We start from the raw sequence: 22,659 nt of genomic DNA, 5'->3' as shown, positions 1-22,659 counted from the left end.
TTGTCACATTGCCTTTCATCTCTGACTCCTGTGTCCCTCTTGTAAGGCCACTTGTGATTACAAGTCCTACCTAGATGATCCAGGATTCTCTTCCTGCTTCGAGATCCTTAACCACTTCTGCAGAATCCTTTTGCCATATAAAGTAACATTCTTACAAGGCTCTGGAGATTACATGGGGTGGCGGGCAGGGGCATTTATTTCACCTACCGCATGTTGCAAGATAAAAGTAACTTTCCAGTACAGAAATGGGACAACACCTTGACCAGGTAATCAAAACCAACATCCACAAGGGCAGGTGGACATCCTGTGCCTCCAGAGGTGATACTCTGAGAAGGGTCTATCACTACCTATGCAGTACTTGGCTTAGGATCCATTACGTGAATCAAATCATGAAACCTGAGATCCCCAAAAGAGGCATGTTCTATTAAGAAAGAGGCCTGTTACAAAAGTATTAATGTCAAAAAAGACAAAGGCTGTGAAAAGATTCCAGATTAAAGGAGGCTAAAGAGACATGGCTACTAAATGTAATACCTGACCCTATCCTAGATACTGTATTGGAGGAAAAAATGCTGTAAAGGACATTGTCAGTTGACAAGTTAGAATGTAGTTTAATACAAGTATTGTATCCTATTTATTGAAGTTCTTATTGCAACTCTGAGCTTGAAGTTATTTCCAAGTAAACTGTTAAACATTATTTTAAAATAGGGGGAGGGGTTATTTTGGCAGTTTATCTCCCATCTGCCTGAGGGGCATGCTAGCAAGACTTCTGGACACAGAATTGAAAACCTAACAACAGTAAGGCTCAAGGGACCCTGGTAACACCCAAAGGAGCATTCTTCTGCTTTACAGTGTAGCCCAGGAGGCAGTAAGATGGCAAGCTCCTCAGGCAGCAGAAGTCCTAGTGGTTAAATTATGTCTTTGAGGCTTTCTGTCTGCTACACGAGAAACCGAAGCTGCAAGGGCTCCCACCAGAGACCACGGAGGCCAGAGGAGCAGAGTCTGCCCATGATGTCTGCAGTAGAAAATAGAAAAGGGAGATAGGAGCAAGAGAATGGTATGGCAGCTGGCTGTACAGCTGCACTCCAGTCCTGCTGGCTTAGGAGTAAAAGGCCCCAGGGAAAGAGCCTGCTTTAAAGACTTCCTGAGCTGGAGCTGCTGCTAAGACACTGTAGAGGTTGAAGGGTCTTCTTTTTTTTTCTTTCCTCGAAGTGTGTGGCAGAAGGGAGGGATGAGTGGGTTCAAAGACTTGACTTAATGCAAAGAGCCCCACATTGTAATATTTCAAATTTGAAAGTAGGATCTGATTAAAAAGGTGTCCAATTAGTTTTACAAGGAAAGTGCCCAAGGACTTCAAGAGGTTCTCTTGGAACAGTAGTTGTCCTGCTGTCTAGAAGTAGGACTTGGCCGGGCGTGGTGGCTCAGGCCTGTAATCCCAGCATTTTGGGAGGCTGAGGCAGGCAGATCACTTGAGGTCAGGAGTTCGAGGCCAGCCTGACCAACATGGTGAAATGCTGTCTCTACTAAAAGTACAAAAAATTAGCCGGGCCTGGTGGCGGGTACCTGTAGTCCCAGCTACTCAGGAGACTGAGGCAAGAGAATTGCTTGAACCCAGGAAGCAGAGGTTGCAGTGAGCCGAGATTGCGCCACTGCACTCCAGCCTGGGCAACAGAGTGAGACTTCATCTCAAAAAAAAAAAGAAAAAAAATAGAAGTAGGACTAGAAAAACTAGGGCAGTGCTTCTGAAACTTGAGTGCATGTGAAAATTACTTGAGGATCTTGTTAAAATACAGTCTGATTCAGTACTTCGGGAGTAGAGCCCAAGAGGCAGCATTTCTCACAGTCTAATTAGTAGATGTTGATGCTGCCAGTATATGGACGACACTTTGAGTAGTACTGAGCTAGAGTAATGGTCAATGGAAAATTGGATGGGTCACTTTGCAGAAAAATGAAGACAGCTGTTGCATGAACCATTGCTGAATTTAAATGTAAATATCAACGTACTGCTCTAAGTGGCCTTGAAAGCAATAGTGTTGCATTAATAATTGCTAAAATGAGTGTCTGTTTGATTTCCAAGGGTTGGAAATGTTCTCATGGATATGATTAAAAAGCCAATTTGACACCACCCCAAGCAATGTACAGATTCAATCCAATCACTACCAAAATACCAATGACATTCTCAACAGAAATAGGAAAAACAATCCTAAAATTCATGTGGAATCACAAAGGACCCCAAATAGTCAAAGCAATCCTGAGCAAAAAGAACAAAGCTGGAGGCATCATGCTACTGGACTTCAAAATATACTACAAAGTTGTAGTAGCCAGAACAGCATGATACGGACATAAAAACAGAGACATCAACCAATGGAACAGAATAGAGAACCCAGATATAAATCCACACACAGCGAACTCATTTTCAACCAAGGTCCCAAGAACATGCAATAGGGAAAGGACAGTCTCTTCAATACACGGTGCTGGAAAAACTGGATAAACATATGCAGAAGAATGAAAGTAGACCCCTATCTCCAAATCAAATCAAAATGGATTACAGACTTAAGTATAAGATCTGAAACTACGGAACATCTAGAAGAAAACATTGGGGAAATGGTCAGGATGTTGGTCTGGGCAAAGATTTTTCGTGTTAAGACCTCAAAAGCACAGGCAACCAAAGCAAAAATAGAGAAATGGGATTATATCAAACTAAAAAGCCTCAGAGCAAAGGAAACAGAAAAGTAAAGAGACAACCTACAGAATGGGAGAACATATTTGCAAACTAATGATCTGACAAGGGGTGAATAACTCAGAAAAAAATCCATTCAAAAGTGGGCAAAGGACACATCCTCAAAAGAAGACATACAGATGGCCAACAGGCATATGAAAAAATGCTCAGTAGCACTAATTGTCAGAGAAATGCAAATCAAAACCACAATGAGATATCATCTCACCCTAGTTAAAATGGCTTTTATAAAAAAAGGAAGAATGGGTGCTGGTGAGGATGTGGAGAAGGGGAACCCTCCTACACTGTTGGTTGGAATGTAAATTACAACAGCTGCAATGGAAAAGAGTATGGAGGTTCCTCAAAAAACTATATATATAGATATATATCTATATATCTCTCTCTCTGGTGTATCCATGGGGTATATATATCCAAAAGTAAGGAAATCAGTATATTTAAGAGAGATTTGCACTGCCATGTTTATTGCAGCACTATAAATAGCCAAAATAGGGAATCAACCTAAGTGTCCATCAATAGATGAGTGGATGAAATGTATTTGTACACAGTGGAGTATTAGTCAGCCGTAAAAAGGAAATCCTGTCATTTGCAGAAATGTGGATGGAACTGGAGGTTACGTTAAATGAAACATGCCAAACACAGTAAGAGAAATATCAAAGTGGGAGCTAAAAAGGTAGATCTCTTGGAGGTAGGGAGTAGATTGGTGGTTACTGGAGGCCAGGAAGGGTGAGGGGAGGGGATGGAGAGAGGCTGATTAATGGGTACAAATGTGCAGTGTGATAGAAGAAATGAAACCTAGTGTTTGATCAGTAGGGTGGCTGGTTTATAATTATTGTATATTTCAAAATAGAAGAAAATAATTCTAAGGTTTCTAGCATAAATAAAAGATAAATATTTAAGGTGATGGATATACCAATGACAGTGATTTGATCTTTACAAGTCATGTGGACTTTCTAAATTATCACATGTACCCCCATAATATGTACATCTATTATGTATCAGTAAAAATAATCACTAAAGAAAGGCAATTTGATAAACCATTAATCTGGGCCTTCCTTTTAAGCTCTCTACTCCCCAAAAGGCATGGATACCCCCAGCACTTGAAAAATTACAAAACAGTGCTGGTGGACAGAGACCCATTAGGCGAGACTTTGAAGCAACAAGCAGTGCAGAAATGATCAAGGATTCTGAAAGGGCATGGACTCTGTTAATGTTGCAGACACTGCCCTGACAGCTAGAAGGTTCTAAACACAAGGATAAGGGATTATATCCTTTATTCACCTAAGCATGCAACTTACTGAAGTCTGGATTGTGCTTTACTTCTGTGGAGAGTAAAACTGGAACTAACTTCACTTTGTGCTTGAGTCTTTTGCAGGTTTATTGAAAATACAAAGAATAATAAGGGGAAGAATTAGAGGTTATATGATTCTGTCCTGATGCTATACTAGAACAACTTTCGGCAGCACTTATAGATCACTTTTGCTGTAACCTCTGTGTAAAGGGTCATAGACAACGTGTGGGATATATCCACGGCAATGTGTAGAGGAAAGAACACGTGGGCAGCCTCCTTAGCAGCAAAGAAAAATAAAAGCCACAGGGCACTAGGAGGGCTGCTGAAAATAGAAGCATGAAGGGGAAGTTAAGACTTAGTAAGGTGAAGTGCACAAGTTTTAGTTTAAGGGAGGGCAGGGCTTGAAGGTGATTTATTACAAGTACTTTATACAACACTGAACATTTAGAAGACGCTGTAAAGCCTAATACTGTTTAACCCTGCTATAGCTATATAAAAAATAAACTCTTAGGTTTCTCCATAACCAAAAAGCCATCAGGCCCTTTGAATCTTATTCCCTCCCCTAACTCCCCAAGCGAGAAAGATATCTGGGCTGGTGTTGTAGATTGAATTGTGTTCCTCAAAAAGATGTTGAAGTACCAATCCCCAGTACCTATGAATGTGACCTTATTCGGAAATAGGGTCTGTGCAGATGGTAAGATGGGGTCCTGAGGTTGAGACCTTATCCAATGACTGATGTCCTTATATTAATGGCAAAACAGCAGTTACTTTTGTAGTAACCTGATAAAGGAAATTGGATGCAGAGACATGTGCAGAGGAAAGATGATATGAAGACACAGAGAGAATACCATCTACAAGCCAAAGAACAGCTGAGGCTACCAGAAGCTAGGAGAGAGGGATGAAACTGATTCTCCTTCACAGCCCTCACAAGAAACCAACCTTGCTGATGTCTTCATCTGGGACTTCCTAGCCTTTAGAACTGAGACAATTTCTGTTGTTTAAGGCACCCAGTTTATGGTACTTTGTTACGGCATCACCAGGAAACTAGGACAAATGGTCTACCAAATAATTAGACAGCAGATGGAGGAAGGTTTGTGTATCAGTCAGCTGTCACTGCGATAATACTGCATAGCAAGCAAACTTGAAATGTCAACAGCTTCTAGCAACAAGTGTTGATTTTTCTCCTCAGCCATCTGTGGGTTGGCTGGGGTTCAGCTGGTCTAGGCTGGGCCCTATTTCAAACTGTGCTAGGTCCAGGTTTGCTCCACATGTCTCTCATCCTCCTTGGATCATTGGCTACCTGAGACATGTTCTCAGAGTGAAAGGCACGGAGCAAAAGAGGATGGGCACAATGACACAAGCACATGTCAGGCCTCTGTGTGTGCCATGTCTGTCATTCCATTGGCCATAGCATACTGCATACCCAAACCCAAGAGACAGGGCAGTACCCTTTGCCAATCATGAGGCAAGGAGATGGATGATAGGGGAGTGAATAATTGGCAAAGAGATTTCAGTCTACCACATTTGACTCCTGAATTTATTGAAGAGGCCAGGAGTTCAAGGCTAGCCTGGCCAAATGGTGAAATCCCATCTCTACTAAAAATGCAGAAATTAGCCAGGCGGGTTGGAGGACTCCTATAAACCCAGCTACTTGGGAGGATGAGGCATGAGAATCACTTGAACCCAGGAAGCAGAGATTGCAGTGAGCTGAGATCCTGCCACTGCACTCCAGCCTGGATGACAGAGTGAGACGCTAAAAAAAAAAAAAAAAAAAAAAAAAAAAAACAAAGTTCCTTTCTCAGGAATAGCAGCAGTCTAGCTTGACTCTGACAAACGTGATGAAGACTAAATCCTGTAGCCTGGTATCACACTGTAAGTGAAGCATTCAACAGATGACCTTTTATTAGCAAAGAGATGTTAAAACCTTTGCGAGAAATAACCAAAAGCACTAACGGGCATCTTACATGTAAAATAATACTCTGAAGTGCACAGACATCTTACATTGTATGAGATGCTAATGTTTGTGGTTTCCTGGAAAGAACATTGTTCTGAAAAATGAGGGAAGGTGCCCTCTGGTGAACATATTCTTTTGGTAGTTAGAGAACCTGAAACACAGACTAAATTGCATTCCATCCTTTGACATGAAAGTCAAGAGTTACAAGACAGTATTGTTCCTTCTCTCCACTCCTTGCTTTTAGTAGTAGAATCGAGATCCGCTTGAGAAATCATCCTAAATTTCCAGGCATAAAAGTCAATAGTGTTGTCTGTTTACTCTGTTGATTGTTTTTTTGGTTTTCTGTGTGTGTGTGGCGGGGGCGGGGGGGGGGGGGTGTGTTTTGAGATGGAGTTTCACTCTTGTTGCCCAGGCCACCATGTCCGGCCAAGTATCAGCTTTCAAAAGTTAGTGTAAAACCTCAGAATTTATACCAGTGCAGCCAAACTGCCTACTATGTTATGCCATTGCTGCCTTTACAGAGGCTGGGTGTGGTGGCTCACACCTGTAATCCCAGCACTTTGGGAGGCCGAGGTGGGTGGATCACGAGGTCAGGAGTTCGAGACCAGCCTGGCCACCATAGTGAATCCCCGTCTCTACAAAAAAATACAGAAAATTAGCCAGGCATGGTGGCGCACACCTGTAGCTCTGTAAGCTCTTGAAGGGTAGGGCCCATGTCCTGTTGAGCTTTGCATCCCCAGGGTTGGGCAGGCACACAGGACCCAGTAAAAAGAAAATGAAAATATAAACGATCAAAAAGATGAGGCTGGGCGCGGTGGCTCATGCCTCTAATCCTAGCACCTTGGGAAGCCGAGGCAGGTGGATCACCTGAGGTCAGAGCTCGAGACCAGCCTGGCCAACAGGGTGAAACCCCGTCTCTACTAAAAGTACAAAAATCAGCCGGACGTGGTGGCAGGTGCCTGTAATCCCAGCTACTCGGGAAGCTGAGGCAGGAGAATCGCTTGAACCTGGGAGGCAGAGGTTGCAGTGAGCCAGATCACGCCACTACACTCCAGCCTGGGCAACAAGAGTGAGACTCCGTCTTAAAAAAAAAAAGACAGATAATATGAAATATAAGTCATCAAAAAGGTGACGTATCTCGTGGTTTGGCTATTGGAAGACCCAGTAACATACCAAGGACTTAACAGGGGATTCAACATAACAGTAATAGTAGTTACTAATTTATGTTTCAGCTTGGCACAGATATATGGAGAAAGAAATCCACATGAAAAAGATGATCAGCCGTCTCTTTCATGGAACAAATGCATTTAACTAGGCCTGAATTCACAGGCCTTCAAAATTTGGAAGACTGATGTCAATATCCTCATGGAAGAATCAGAACGCCACAATAATGTTACTAGGAAAAAGACAGTGGAGAAGTTGGAAAATATTCACATTACTATAGGGTTTTGTTATGTGCCAAAGAGCTCCTTTAAAACATACAGCCAGCCACTGAAGTCACTGCATGTGAAGGGCTAAAAAAACAACTGTTAGAAATTAAAAAGGTACTTGGCAAAATTTATCAGAGGTGACCTACACTTGTGCCCTTTTCCTATATTACCACCCAGTGCTTGGCTCCTGGATTTGAAATTTGTAATTCCTTTAGGAATGGTATCTCCTTGTACACTCATTTTTAAAAAAAAAAAAAACCCGCAGTTCTTCCAGTAGCTTCCATCTTCCCACATGTCTACATCTCCAGTCTTCAAATTTATTATATGTTGTTAAACTGCTTTTCAAAACGGTGTAGCAATTTACACTTATGATTAGGGTTATGAGGATTGAAAGTGCTCCATTGCCAATACTTGACATTGTAGACTTTTAAATGTTTGCGTCTCTGTCGGGTGCAGTACAGATCACTCCTGTAATCCCAGCACTTTGGGAGGCCGAGGCAGGAGGATTGCTTGAGCTCAGGAGTTCAAAACCAGCTTGGGTAACATGGCGAAACAAAAATTAACTTGGCGTGGTGGTGGGCGCCTGTAATCCCAACTACTCAGGAGGCTGAGGCATGAGAATCGCTTGAACCCAGGAGGTGAAGGTTGCAGGGAGCCGAGATTGGAGATTGGAGATTGCACCACTACACTCCAGCCTGGGTGACAGAGTGAGACTCAAGAAAGACAGAAAGAAAGAAAGAGAGAGAGAGAGAGAAAGAAAGAGGGCGGGAAGGAGGGAGGGAGGAAGGAAGGAAGGAAGGAAGGAAATCTTTGCCAGTCTGGAATATGAAATGGTCATTTCTTGTAGTTTAAATTTTCATTTACCTGAATATTAATTAGGCTGGGCATATTTTTATCAGTTAATTGGCCAGTGTTCCTCTTTGGAAAAATGCCTGCCTTTTGTCTGTTTGGCTATTGGGCTTTGATTTTCGTATTGATCAATTGTACTTTAAATCTTCAGGATAATAATCCATTGTTGCTTGTATTTTTGTTACAAGTATCTACTCTCAATCTGTAGTGTGTCTTTTTCATTTTCAGTAGTATTTTTGGATGCACAGAAGTTTTTTATTTTGACGTAGTCAAATTTGTCAATCTGTTTCCTTTATGATATGTGTTTCTGTCTTGTTTTAGAAACCTTTCCCTAACCTGATTGTCTATATATATTCTAGTGTTTTAAACTTTTGCTTCTCATAATGAGGGCTGTCATTTGTCTGGTATTCCTTTCAGGGTTGGGGGGCTTTTAAAAGAAGGTAGCTGAAAGTGGAAGAGAAAAAAGGCAGTAGCTGCCATATTGCATTGATCACTTATTGCAACCCCATTCAAAATGATTCCCTTCTAAGTATTTCCAGAATCTGATGTATTTTCATTTCACCTCTAAAAAAATAACCACGGTGAGCCGAGATCGCACCACTGCACTCCACTGGGTGACATAGTGATACTCTGTCTCAAAAACAAAACAAAACAAAACAACCTTGGATTAAGTGCAGTGTTGTACCATTTTTCAAAGCATAGCCAAAGCTAGTGTCCTGATGATTAGAATATGTTATTAAAACAAAATGCATTTTTAAAAAATATTTTCACAAGGGCATGCCTTGTCAGTCTTGTCTTTGCCACCAAATGCTGGGAGTTCTTTGTATGTCTTTCCCTACCCAGTGGGATTTGGATGGAATTATCCAGGATCTTATATCTGGACTTTCTGATTCTCAGATTTCAAGATTTATAAAGGTAACACACTGGGTTAATTCACTTCCATGGAGAATGGACTCTGATACTCTTTTTTTCTTTTTCTTTTTTTTTTCTTTTTTGAGATGGAGTCTGGCTCTGTCGCCCAGCCTGGAGTGCAATGGCGCGATGGCAGCTCGCTGCAACCTCCGCCTTTTGAGTTCAAGTGATTCTCCTGCCTCAGCCTCTGAGGTAGCTGGGATTTCAGGCATGTGCCACCATGCCTGGCTACTTTTTGTATTTTTAGTAGAGACCGGGTTTCACCATGTTGGGCAGGCTGATCTCAAACTCCTGACCTCAGGTGATCCACCCTCCTCGGCCTCCCAAAGTGCTGGGATTACAGGCATGAGCCACCGCGCCCGGCCTACAACTCTTGATATTTATTCCAGAATAACTCTCAATGTTATGTACTTCCTGAGGACAAAATGGTGATCATTTATTTATTTAATACATTATGGGTACTTCCTATATTTTAGGCCCTGGCATGGGCACCAAGTGAAGCAAGATGATGAAAGGCCCTCAAGAATGTCCCCCAGTCTGAGGAGACTAGCGCACAGGCATAAAACAGTGGGCTGCTGTCTCCTGATGCTGCATGGTGTGCCCCATGGACATTTGAAACAATGCAAGTAACCATGTAAAATGTCCCAAAAAGGGCTGGGTGTGGCAGCTCATGCCTGTAATCCCAGCACTTTCGGAGGCAGAGGCAGGAGGATCACTTGAGACCAGCCTGGGTAACATAGTGAGACCTCCATCTCTACAAAAAATTTTAAAAATGACCTGGGTGTAGTGGCACATACCTGTAATTTCAGCTACTCAGGAGGCTGAAGCAAGAGGATTGCTTGAGTCTGGGACGTCAAGGCTGCAATGAGCCATGATTGTGCCACTGCAGTCCAGCCTGGGCAACAGAGTGAGACCCTGTCTCAAAATAAAATGGCCAAAAAGGGACAGAGGAAGGAGAGAGTGAGTGCTTTTAAGCACTCAAACGGAAACGCTGATGGTTAGGTGGAAGGTACAGTCGAGGGATAGCTGTATATTTCCCAGGTTTCTTTTTTCCTTTTTTAATTCATCATCCTTTTAGATAGAAATGTTTAGGGGAAACAGCAGGGAAGGACTGCCAGGAACATAGCAATTTGGTTTACCAAGATCATTATATTTAGTACTTTAATGTCTAGCTTTTGAGGTGGGGGTGAGGGGTGTTGGATTTAAGAAAAAGTAAACAGTTGTTCTTAATTATACCATACCATGAGACTTGGTGTGCTAGCTTCAAACAAAATAGTACAGTCTTTACACCATTACAGGAACCTCAGTGACTAAACAGAATCGATCATCTGAGTGGTTATGATTGGAAGTTATTGCTGTTAAATAATGCTAAGCCTTTGAGACAAGCAGTAAACTCCAAATGGAATTCATGGCTAATATCAGTGAGGCAGTCTACTGTGTAATGTAGTATTTGTCACCTCCTTTGGAAGACAAATGATCTTTTCAGTTTGCATAATGTATTACATTTTTGAAATTCATATATCATCTGTGTTTTATATAATAATAATACAATAAAACGTTCCTAGAATTTGACATGTTGAAAAACATTGTCTCCTTAAATGAACATGCATAAATTATTTAAGAATCCATAACTGAGGTCTTCTCCTTTTTGCTTTAACTGTAAAGGCCCTAATTTGCAGTGGGCAGCTCATCCTCACTCTCCTTCCAACTAAGATCTATATTTCTCTGCTTAAAAATAAATTCTTATAATTTAAATCGAGTATTTTCAGTGGGAAAGGATTTAATATCGTAAGCTATGGGATAAGGAGCTACAGTTTTGCCCTAGCTCTGGGCAAGAGGGACCCTGCCCTGGGTCCTGGCTTCAAGAGGGCTCCACTCTGGCTCTCCTGGGGCTATGCCCTTCGCCATGGAGTGAAGGATCTGCATTGCCAAGGGGATGTGCCTGTGTCCCCTTCTAAAACACAGTTTTTATCTCTGAGACTAGAACATTTCAGTTTAAACTTGCTCAGAGCTCACATCCAGGGCCCATGGGGGTCTCTTTCTCAGCTTGTCATCCCATCGTCCTGAGGGAAGACTGTGCCTGGGCTCCTATGGGTTGTCAAGGTGCTGCTGGGATGGGGGATGTGAGAAGAGAAAGGGGGTGGGCCAAGGACTGGGGCCCGCTCTCCAACGTGTTTCTGTCTGAGACTCCCAGGAGTCTGAGAACTCTGAGTTGGAATCTGGCCTTCCAGGTGGGTATGAAGTTTACTTCCAAGGTAGGAGGAGAGAATGTATTTGATTAAACAGTTTGTAGCCTGATTTACAGCTTTAAATGGTATGTGGCTGCCCCTCCATCTTTGTTCATGGGTACTCTTCGCTCAGACCCATGTAGTGGTGAGCATGGGGAATTATATTATAGTTTCTTAGAAATAGGGACGATGAGTACTCATTAAGCTGTGTTCTGAAGAATAATGGCAAATTTATTATGTCAAACAAGCTCTTTTAGAGTTGAGGTCTTTCAAATGCATTACAAAACTGAAAATAATCAGTCAAAATTTGAGAATCATATCTTAGTTCCTGTCCCCCATTTGTAGACGATGCCCTATTTTATGGCCATCCATCTTTTTTTTTAGTTTTCCACTGAGTATTCTATTGGCAGAAAGTTCTAGAGAAGTGAGATATGTCTTGATTTGAATAAAGCCAGGCTTGGTGAACCCAGAGAATACTTGACATCAAGGAATTCGATAGTAAGTTTTTATGGCAACCCATCAGAGGAGATGTGAACCACACCTGGTAACCACTATCTTGAAAGAAAGGATTTCCCTCTCATCCTTGACCATGATTAGTAACTTCAGAGTCTGTTATTGCTTCTCTCTTTTCCTTTCTCTTCATTCTGCCTATACAAATCACATACTGAACCTAGCCTTTTCAGGCCAACTTTGGTAATCTCATTGTGATTTCAGTTGCATTCATCCTGCAATGTTAAATGCTTTCTCGGTCAGGTCCCAGAGGTATAAAGCTGTTCAAATTGTGGTCCCAACCACCAAGTGGCTGAAAGACTGGACACCTGCTGTCCTTACTACCAATAGAAACACAACCAACTACGGTTAGAGGTTGACCAGGGTCTGCAGTGAAGAGCAAGAGACCAAAGAAGAGATTATGTTTCTTTTCTTTTCTTTTCTCTTTTCTTTTTTTTCTTTTCTTTTCTCTTTTCTTTTCTTTTGTGTTCTTTTCTTTTCTTTTGAGACACGGTCTCACTTTGTCACCCAGGCCAGAGTGCAGTGACGTGATCTCAGCTCATCCCAATCTCTGCCTCCTAGGCTCAAGCAATTCTCCTGCCTCAGCCTCCCGAGTAGCTGGAATTACAGGTGTACGCCACTACTGCCCAGCTAATTTTTGTGTTTTTGGTAGAGATGGGGTTTCACCATGTTGGCCAGGCTGGTCTTGAACTCCTGACCTCAAATGATCCACCCACCTTGGCCTCCCAAAGGTGATGTTTTCTTAAATTGTGGTAAAAAATACTTCCCCTCCCTACCTCTTCTCTCCTCTTCTCCCCCCAACCCCTCTCTTCTCCCCTCCCCTCTCCTTTCATTTCCTCTTCTTTCCATTATTTCTTCATCCCTTCCTCTTTTCCTCCCCCAATAAGTCTGGACTGAATACCTCCCATAGGCATAGACAGCCCTGAACAGGAATTTTAAAACAAAAGCAATAGGAGATATCTATAGGCATATCTGTGGGTGACAAAATACATGAAATACTAAGAAACAGAACAATAATAATGCCTGCCATTTCTTCAGAAACCATTTTAAGCACTTCATAACTATTATTATCATAGTTTATTATTATCTCTCATTGCCAGATGACAAAATTGAGACCCTGAGAGATTAGGCAACTTTTGCAAGGTCACATAGCAGTAAGTAGCAATGCTAGGAATCCAATCCAAGGAGTTTGTTCCCAAATTCCAGGTATTTAACCGTTGTCACACTGCGCTATCCTGCCTGGCAGTGTGGAAACATGTATGAACGTGAATCAACGTATATGAACGTGAATGGTGCAGTTAGGAGTTACAAGAAAAAGAGAAGGGAGCTCTGTTATTATTATGTGAGAAAAGCAGAAACCGCTCTAGGTATTTCAAACAAAAGTGTATTTAATGCAGGGAATTGGTTTCAAAGGTAGTAGAAGGGCAGAAGGAACAAAGGAGAGGATGTTACCCAGAGTTCGGTGACTGCAAAAGGTTGCTACTTGCCCTTAAGGCTAGAGAATCAAACAGGGAAAAGGAATGTAGTCTAAAGTCCACATCACGCCTCGGAGGCGGCTGCTGCTGCTGCTGCTGCTGCTGAGTGGGACTCCAGGAGCCACAGTCCCACTGATGCTACCAGAGTCTGCAGTCATCTGCAGCCATGTGCCCCTGCAGCTGTCACATATGTGGTCTTTATGTAGGATCCCAGAGTTTCCTGCTGGAGCCCTGGATAAACCCAGGATCAGTAAAGAAAAAATAAACCAGGCTTCTACATTCCTCCCATTTTTGAATTTCCTATTAATGCCTTCCCTTGACAGAGTCTAACAGGAACTGAGCTGGCAAGGGAGCCTGGAAAATGTAGTTCGTGGGCTTCCAGCTGCCAACCATACATTGAACACACTAGAAGGTCACAGTGGGGCTGAAAGTGTTGCATAAGAAAACGTGGATACAGGGAAGAAAAAAACATTTCACTGAATCTAAGATTCGATTGATTGTAAGATGTACCATAATACCACCATAATAATACCATTGAGAAAGAAAAATACCATCAAATTATGCCACATCACCACTTATGAGGTACATTCTACTTCTAGAAATGTTAAAGCTTGAAAAAAGTCCCTCTTAAAATTGATAAGATATAGTAAATGTCTGATCTCAACTTACACGTAGACTAATGGGGCAGCCTTCTACAGAGACTTGTAATACAACCAGACATCCTGTGACCCTGTGGCCTTACTAAGAAGAGGGGTCTGGGAAGATTTTCTCGAGGAGGTAAAATCTGAGCTGAGTCTTAAAAGATGAACCTGAGTTTCCTAAAGAAATGGTTTTCCAGGCAAAAGGAGAAATGTTTTCAAAGCGCAAAATGCTGGGTAAACTTTGGTGCATTTGAGGACTTGAAGAGGTTTAGAATGACTGGTGTGTAGGGTGTAAACTGAGAAGCCGTGCACAGGTGAGCCTGGAGGATTGCGTGACCTCAAGCATGCAGGAACTCAGTGTGAAGCATTTTTACATTTTCCTAAAAACTGACAGCAGCCACTGAAGGATTTTAAGAACGTCGAAAGTCCATTTGAAATTTGACTCAGGACTGCAATTCAGTTGGTTCATACCAGTGTGGCTGCTGCTGTTGTGAAATAGTGAAGTATCTCCTTACTAGCCACGGATGGCTGCTCGTCTGGGCCCCCTGCAGCCTCATCCAATCCACCCCGTCTCCTAGAACCCTCCAGATCCAGCGACTAAGATAGTACCTGGCACAGTAGGTGCCACTGAAGTGGGTCCCAGTCCCCTAGTCAGTGCCATGCCGTGGTGGTTGTTAAATATTTTGAATGGCATCACCGTTTTCACTACATAAGTTTAATGTTTAGTTCTGTTGGTTCTTCAGTCCACTTTACCATATTGCAGAGAGATTTAATGGTTACCCTATACTAGTGGTTCTCAAAATGTGGTCCCCAGAGTAGCAGCATCAGCATCACCCAAGGGCTGGTTAGAAATTCAAATTTCAGTCCAGGTGCAGTGGCTCACCCCTGTAATCCCAGCACTTTGGGAGGCCAAGGCAGGTGGATCACCTGAGGTCAGGAGTTCAAGACCAACCTGGCCAACATGGTGAAAACCCCGTCTCTACTAAAAATACAAAAATTACCCGGGCGTGATGGTGGGCACCTGTAATCACAGCTACTCAGGAGGCTGAGGCAGGAGAATCGCTTGAACCCAGGAGGCGGAGGTTGCAGTGAGCCATGATTGCGGCACTGCACTCCAGCCTGGGTGACAGAGCGAGTCTCCATCTCAAAAAAAAAAAAGAAAGAAAAAGAAAAGAAAAATTTACATTTCAGCCCATCTCAGACCTACAGAATGAGAAACTCTAGGGATGGAGCCTAGCAATCTGTTTTTTAATTTAATTTAGTTTAATTTAATTTGGAGACAGGGTCTCACTCTGTCACCCAGGCTGGAGTGCAGTGGCACAATCAAGGCTCACTGCAACCTCGACCTCCCAGGCTCAGGCAATCCTCCCACCTCAGCCTCCTGAGCAGCTGGGACTACAGGAGCTCACCACCACACCCAGCTAGTTTTTGTATTTTTTGTAGACGGGGCTTCATCATGTTGCCCAGGCTAGTCTCAAACTCTTGGTCTCAAGCCATCTACCTGCCTCGGCTTCCCAAAGTGCTAGGATTACAGGTGCGAGCCACCATGTCTGGCCACAGTCTGTGTTTTAACCAGCCCTCCAGGAGATTCTGGTGCCCACTCAAATTTGAGACCCGCTTCTCTAATCCCCTTGTCCTCATAAACATCTAGGTAAGCCATCCTTGAACAACAGGGTGTTATTAATCAAGGGCATACAAACTTCTATAGGTTAATAGTCTAACCAACGAGTAGGGTGAGTGTGACCAGTTTAAGGATACAGCAAGTAAACACTAGTTGGATGAATAGTTATTACATTTTAAAATCGTTATGCAGTGGAGTGCTTTGGAAAAGGTATTAATATTATGGGTTTGGGAGCTGTATCAATCATGTTTTTTTATTTTCTGTATTTTATGATGTGTTGACATCTTGGCTCCTTGCAGACCCAGGGAAGGTCTGTCCCTCCCAGGGTTAGCTAATTCCTAGAGATAGTAACTGACTTGCCTGTGAGCATGCCTTTGATATGCAAATCAACCAATCCATGTTCATATACCCCCCACTGCCTTTTACCAGACTCCTGCAGTGGAGGACCCTATACCCCTATCTCTCCACCCCAGATCATCCCAGGGCTAGTTACTAGAGCACTGGAGACCACCTCTAGAGACCACAGCCTGCTGAAATTATTCATGCTATCCACCCAATCCTAAACCTGCTCAGCTCCTTACCCTGCCTTGCCCATTCCTTTCCTTGAAAACCACAATAAAGTGCCTATGGTTTCCTTTTGCTCCTTCTGCTCCCTGATGCTCCCACATATGGCCCTGTGTGGCAAGGTCTTGAAATGGGAGAGTTCCCTGATTCCCCTTGCAGGATATGAGACAGGAGTGTGACTTGCCTGTTTGGTTGCCCCCGCATTTCAGACCCCTTATGGGAGGGGGAGCATGCAGATGGGCAGGTGCAGGAACCAGGGTGAGCGCTTTTGGGCTCTGGCCCCACGGCAGCATCTGTGGGTGGGTGTTTGTGACTCCCGAAGCCCAAGTGGGCATGTGTTACAGTGTGCTCCTTTAGCTTTGCCATCTGCAGATGGCTTGTGTGTTAATCAGCTCAGTGGACCCTCTGCCTTATCACAAGGGCAGGGGGCGAGTGTGACAGCCTTCTGTATCCCAAGCTCTTGCCCAGTGTTCCAAAAGAATCAGATCACACGTGGGCTTGAAGGTTGAGTGCAGGGTTTTACTGAGTGATGGAGGTGGCTCTCAGTGAGATGGATGGGGAGCCAGAAGGGGGCATGGAGTGGGAAGGTGGTCTTCCCCTCTTCTCTGACTGCCCCTGGCCGAACTCCCCTTGGCATCCAGATGTCCCTCTTCTTCTCTCTCTGCTGCGTCGTTCTCCGTCACCAGTCTGCTGGTCTGCTTGCCTCCTCCTCTCTTTGCTTGGGGTTCTTTCTTCTGGAGCTTAGGGTTCAGGGTTTATATGGGGCCAGGGTAGGGGATATGGTGGACCAAAAGGCACCTTTTTGGGCGTGAAAATTGAAATGCCTGTCCTCAATGGGGCCTCTGGTCTTCATGCTTGAGGGTGCGGCCTTTACCAGGAAACTGCCCTCTTGTACCCAGTATTTCCCTGTCTCCTGTCTGTATCAGCGTGCCCTCTCATCTTCGAAACTGTGAGTAATAAACCCTTTTCCAGGGCTGTCTCCACGTTTGTTATCTTAACCATACCAGATTAAAACAAAGTCCAAGTACATTTCAACACGGGAGCCACATAGATTGGAGTTCCAACTGGGCTCTGTCATTTACCCGTCATGTGACCTTTGGAATATAACTTATCCTCAGCTGGCTCCAGTGTCCTTATCTGCAAAAGATTCCTATATTGTAGGACTGCTCTAAGGACTGATGATAATACACATAAAGTGAGCAGGCACTGAGGAAATAGTAGCTGTGTGGAAAGGAGGTGAGAAAAATCAATGGATAAAATCCCCCTTAAGGCTCAGAAATGAACAAGTATAACACATGGATAGATAGCCTCTCAGATGTATATATCCTTCCTCATGTTCAATTACTAGCAGCAACACATCAGGAGATAGTTCATGTATTGCTATTTTTGTTCCTCAACTGAAAAATGTCCCCCCACTCCCATATTAAATGATGGCTGCAGTTCCTGTTAAGGAAATAAAACCTGATAATTACTCTTTTAAACAAGAGAATTAAAGGAAGCATAGTTTATCACTCTGCCTCTGCTCAAGTGTCACTTTGAGATGCTACACCCACCTTCACTAATTACCCGATAAGCAAACTTATCAAGAACCACAGCAGAGAGACAAGAGGTTGGAATTTGAAACCATTCTGGCCTTAAGACAAATACTGGCCCTGTGACCTTCGGCAAATCACTTAATAGCTTCAAACTTCAGTTTCCTTATCTGTAAAAGGAGATAAGGACACCTACCTAAGGAAGATGTTGAAAAACATCAGATACAATGTAAGTAATGTATCTCATTAGTGAAAGGCCTGGGATTTAAACTGCTCTAGTCTGAAGGACCTGCCAGTAAGTAACAGAGTCCACCACAATCCCCAGATCTGAGCTTTCACTATTTATTTTCATAGCTCTTCTCTCCCTCTCTTCCCTTCCCTCTTCCCTCCTCCCTCCTCCTTCCAATGGATGGATGAAAACATTTTTCAGAATTTGAATCATTTCCTTCTTTCTCACTAAAATGATGGCCCACATGGGATTTTACTGCTTGAAACAGAGGACCCTGCACATCCAAATAATGACCAGATGCACTCATGTCTAGCATAAAGACGGCTGCAGCTGTCATCCCGGCCCGTTAGCAGCTTGGGCCGTTGTTACTGGGTTCCGTTACCTCGGGATAAATCATTGTACCTGTGAGTCCTGCAGGGAGAGTGGTAAATGCCCAGGCAAGTCCCCTCTTGGGGTGGGGCTCGGCCCATCTGGAAGCCTTCCTCTTGTCCTGCAAGTTGCCCGTTCTCGCAAACATTCTGGAAGTCTCCCCAACGAATCTACCGCTCAGGGATTTCTGCTTCTCTGGGCACTGACTGCCCTTATGGTCAGGCCTGCATGCTTTAGGGTTATGTGGCCAAGTCGGGTTTCCTATACAGTATTTTCATCCCTGTGGACCAGCCCAGAACCTCCGGCATGAGTTCTTGGTCTTGCTTCACAAGGGTTTGCACAGGGCTAGGCACCTGAGAAATGCTCGAAAAACTTCTGTTGATTCATCGATTAATCCAGTGAATGTCCAAGATAGTCCTGAATGTTCTTAACTGAAATAGGTGAGTGTACAGCAGACTACTAACAGACTTATCTTGCATAATTACTTTTCAATTAAGTAATTTTCACAGCTCTGGAATAGTTGTAAAAAGTTTTAGAATAACGCCCCTCCCCTTTTATTTCCCAGAGTAATGACTTCTCACTCCGAATCACACTAAATTGTATGCTAAATCATAATACTGAAATCACAGTTTCAATATTACAGTTTCAGGCAAAGACACATTCACCAGTTTCCCTGACACAGCAATTTCTGTTCAAAGAATCTCGAATGGAACAATTTTGAGTTACAAGTCAAGTGTGGATGAACGTTTTCTTTTGTGTGCCATGTAGATGGCGTGAGATGTAGCTTTTTTTGTTGTTGTTTTTTGTTTTTGAGACAGAGTCTTACTCTGTCACCAGGCTGGGGTGCAGTGGCGTGATCTCGGCTCACTGCAACTTCTGTCTCCCAAGTTCAAGCGATTCTCCTGCCTCAGCCTCCCAAGTAGCTGGGACTACAGGCACGCACCACCACACCCGGCTAATGTTTGTATTTTTAGTAGAGATGGGGTTTCACCATGGTCGTGATCTCCTGACCTCATGATCTGCCCACCTTGGCCTCCCAAAGTGCTGGGATTACAGGCGTGAGCCACCGCTCCCGGCTAGAGGTAGCATCTTTTACTACTCTTTAGTGCGGAGGTTGGTAAACTTTTCCTGTCAAGAGCCAGAGAGTGAATATTCTAAGCTTTGAAGGCCAAAATGTCTCCGTTGCAAAACTACTTAACTGTGCTCTTGCAGCATGAAAGCAATTATGCACAATCTACAAATAGGTGTGACCTTGTTCCAATAAAAACTTTATTTACAGGCTGGGCATGATGTTTCACGCCTGTAATCCCAGCACTTTGGGAGGCCGAGGCGGGTGGGTCACTTGAACCCAGGAGTTCGAGACCAGTTTGGGGAACATGGCAAAACCCCATCTTTACTAAAAATACAAGGATTAGGTGGGCGTGGTGGCGCAACGCCTGTAGTCCCAGCTATTCGAGAGAATGAGGCAGGAGAATCGCTTGAACCCAGGAGGTGGAGGTTGCAGTGGGCCAAGATTGCGCCAGTGCACTCCAGCCTGGGCAACAAAGTGAGGCCCTGTCTCAAAAAAAAAAAAAGTTGAAAAATAAAATGCTTTATTTACAAAAACAGGCAGTGGGCCAAATTTGGTCCATGTACTCTTGTTTGCAGACCCCCGCTTTAGTCCTGTGAGCACCTATTATTTCCCTGTGCTTTGAACTTCTTTATTTTGCCCTAAAGGGTTTTTTTCTTTTCTTTTTTTTTTTTTTTCTGTGCTGCTTTAAGTGTGGTTTATTTTGAGGGCAAGATAATCATCATCTCCTAAAAGGTTGAAAAATTAATGCAGAAAATGGCACAGAATGAACAATGTACCTTATAATGAATGATTCTCCTACATCCTTTCCTCTGTCAATCCCGCCACTCTCAAGTTTTCCTTTATTCCTTTGGTGAATAAAAGAAAGCTTCATTACATTACATTACACAAGCTGTTTATTTTCAATATTTCAACAGTTCTATATTACTTTTGTAGACTTGTTTTCATTGTTCAAGTAATACATTTTAAAATTACTTATTTTAATTTTTAACGTTTGTGGGTACGTATCAAGTGTATATATTTGTGGGTACATGAGATGTTTCAATACAGGCATGCAATATGAAATAATCACATCATGGTGAATGTGGTATCCATCCCCTCAAGCATTTATCCTTTGTGTTACGAACCATCCAATGGCAGTCTTTCAGTTATTTTAAAATGTACAATTAAGTTCAATGAATACATTTTTCTGTCTGTGTTTGCATATCTTAGTTTGGAATAGAATACATCATAATTTTCCTATTACAATTAATGAAAGTATTTTTTTGGTTTAATGGCATTTCACTCAGCAATTGACCGTTCAAGAGTGAATTCCTGTTGGTAAGTGATGGGTAGGTCTAACTTCAGGGGAATCCCCAAATTGCCCTCACCTCTGGGGGAATTGCAAGTTCAAGGCAGGTGAAGGCTACTTCAGCTAGGAACTCACGGCCACTATTCAATGTGAGTGGGGACGCTGAAAGTTGTGAAGAGATTGGGAGGAGGAAGGAAAGAGAAAAGAAGTGAGTCCTGGTGTCATGCTTGGGTGACTGTCCTCTCGCTGTGCACAGGAAGCTTTGTCAAGCTGCAGACATGCCATGTATGGCAAAGATCCCATCTCCCATCTATCCATTTGTGATTTTCCCATGCCACCTGAGGCCATTCCTTGGTTTCAGGGTCCTTATTTGTAACACAGAGTTAAAATACCTTTGCTATCAAGTATGTAGATTTACCATGAGGTTAAAGCAAATGTTCTATGCCTATATGAAGTATCATTGTCAGCTGAGCATTTAGAAGGAATAATTAGGGCTTAGCATGTGAGGTTCCTGAAGCTGAAGCTGGTTGTTTGTTGTTTGTTGTTGTTGTTCTTTTGAGACGGAGTCTCGCTCCATTGCCCAGGCTGGAGTGCAGTAGTGCAATCTCAGCTCACTGCAACCTCTGCCTCCTGGGTTCCAGCTATTCTTCTGCCTCAGCCTCCCAAGTAGCTGGGATTACAGGCATCTGCGACCTCGCCCGGCTAATTTTTAAACTTTTAGTAGAGTCGGGGTTTCACCATGTTGGCCAGGCTGATCTCGAACTCCTGACCTCAGGTGCTCCACCCACTTTGGCCTTTTGGTTTTTTTGAGACACAGTTTCATTCTGTCACCCAGGCTGGAGTGCAGTGGTGCAATCTCAGCTCACTGCAACCTCCACTTCCCAGGTCCAAGCGATTTTTGTGCCTCAGCCTCCTGAGTAGCTGGGATTACAGTCACGTGCCACCACACCTGGCCATTTTTTTGTATTTTTAGTAGAGATGGGGTTTCGCCACATTGGCCAGGCTGATCTCGAACTCCTGACTTAGAGTGATCTGCCCACCTCAGCCTCCCACAGTGTTGGGATTACAGGCGTGAGCCACCACTTCTGGCCCTCAAGCTGGTTTTTTGTTTTGTTTTGTTTTTGTTGTTGTTGTTGTTGTTTTTGTTTTTTCCGAGACAGAGTCTTGCTCTGCCACCTAGACGGGAGTTCAGTGGCATGATCTCAGCTCACTGCAACCCGCCTCCTGGGTTCAAGCAATTCTCCTGCCTCAGCCTCCTGAGTAGCTGGGATTACAGGCACCTGCCACCACGCCCAGCTATTTTTTGTATTTTTAGTAGAGACGGGGTTTCACCATGTTGGCCAGGCTGGTCTCGAACTCCTGACCGCGTGATCCACCCGTCTTGGCCTCCCAAAGTACTGGGATTACAGGCGTGAGCCACCGTGCCCGGCTGAAGCTGGTTTTTAAGAGTTAGTGGCTAGGGCTAACTTGGATGATTTGTATTGCTCTTATTTCTCCCTTTCACTGTGAAGGGCCAGGAAATGTCGATGCTAGAGCTGCAACATTGAACATGGTTCCTGACCTTGTGGAGTTCATGGTCTAAGATGCATGCTAGAGTCAAGTCCAAAAACTCTTGGGAGAATCTCATACTAGGGGCCAAAGGCCTGCTAGGATGTGTTACGGAATAACAGCAACAAAGTAACATCAACAACCAATGAGCACAGGATAACTTCAACACACCATGATGTCATAACTTGGACAAAGACATGATCCCCTGACTTTGGCGCAACATGAAATGAGCAGAAAGTAAGGTATGTTATGGAATAAGCCCCAAAACTTGAGAGAATTCCATGCTAAGGGCTTAAGCCCTGACCAAGACGAGCCAGACAGGACCACGAATGTGTGGCCATGTTATACGGAGCTCATCAGCACCTGCTGAGCTCCTGTGTCACCTCTAAAGCCATGTGCACAAGTTTTGCATTGA

Source organism: Piliocolobus tephrosceles, chromosome Y, assembly GCF_002776525.5.
Source record: "Piliocolobus tephrosceles isolate RC106 chromosome Y, ASM277652v3, whole genome shotgun sequence".
Taxonomy (NCBI): Eukaryota; Metazoa; Chordata; class Mammalia; order Primates; family Cercopithecidae; genus Piliocolobus; species Piliocolobus tephrosceles.
The sequence above is the reverse complement of the archived record's forward strand: the minus strand, read 5'-3'. Positions refer to the sequence as shown.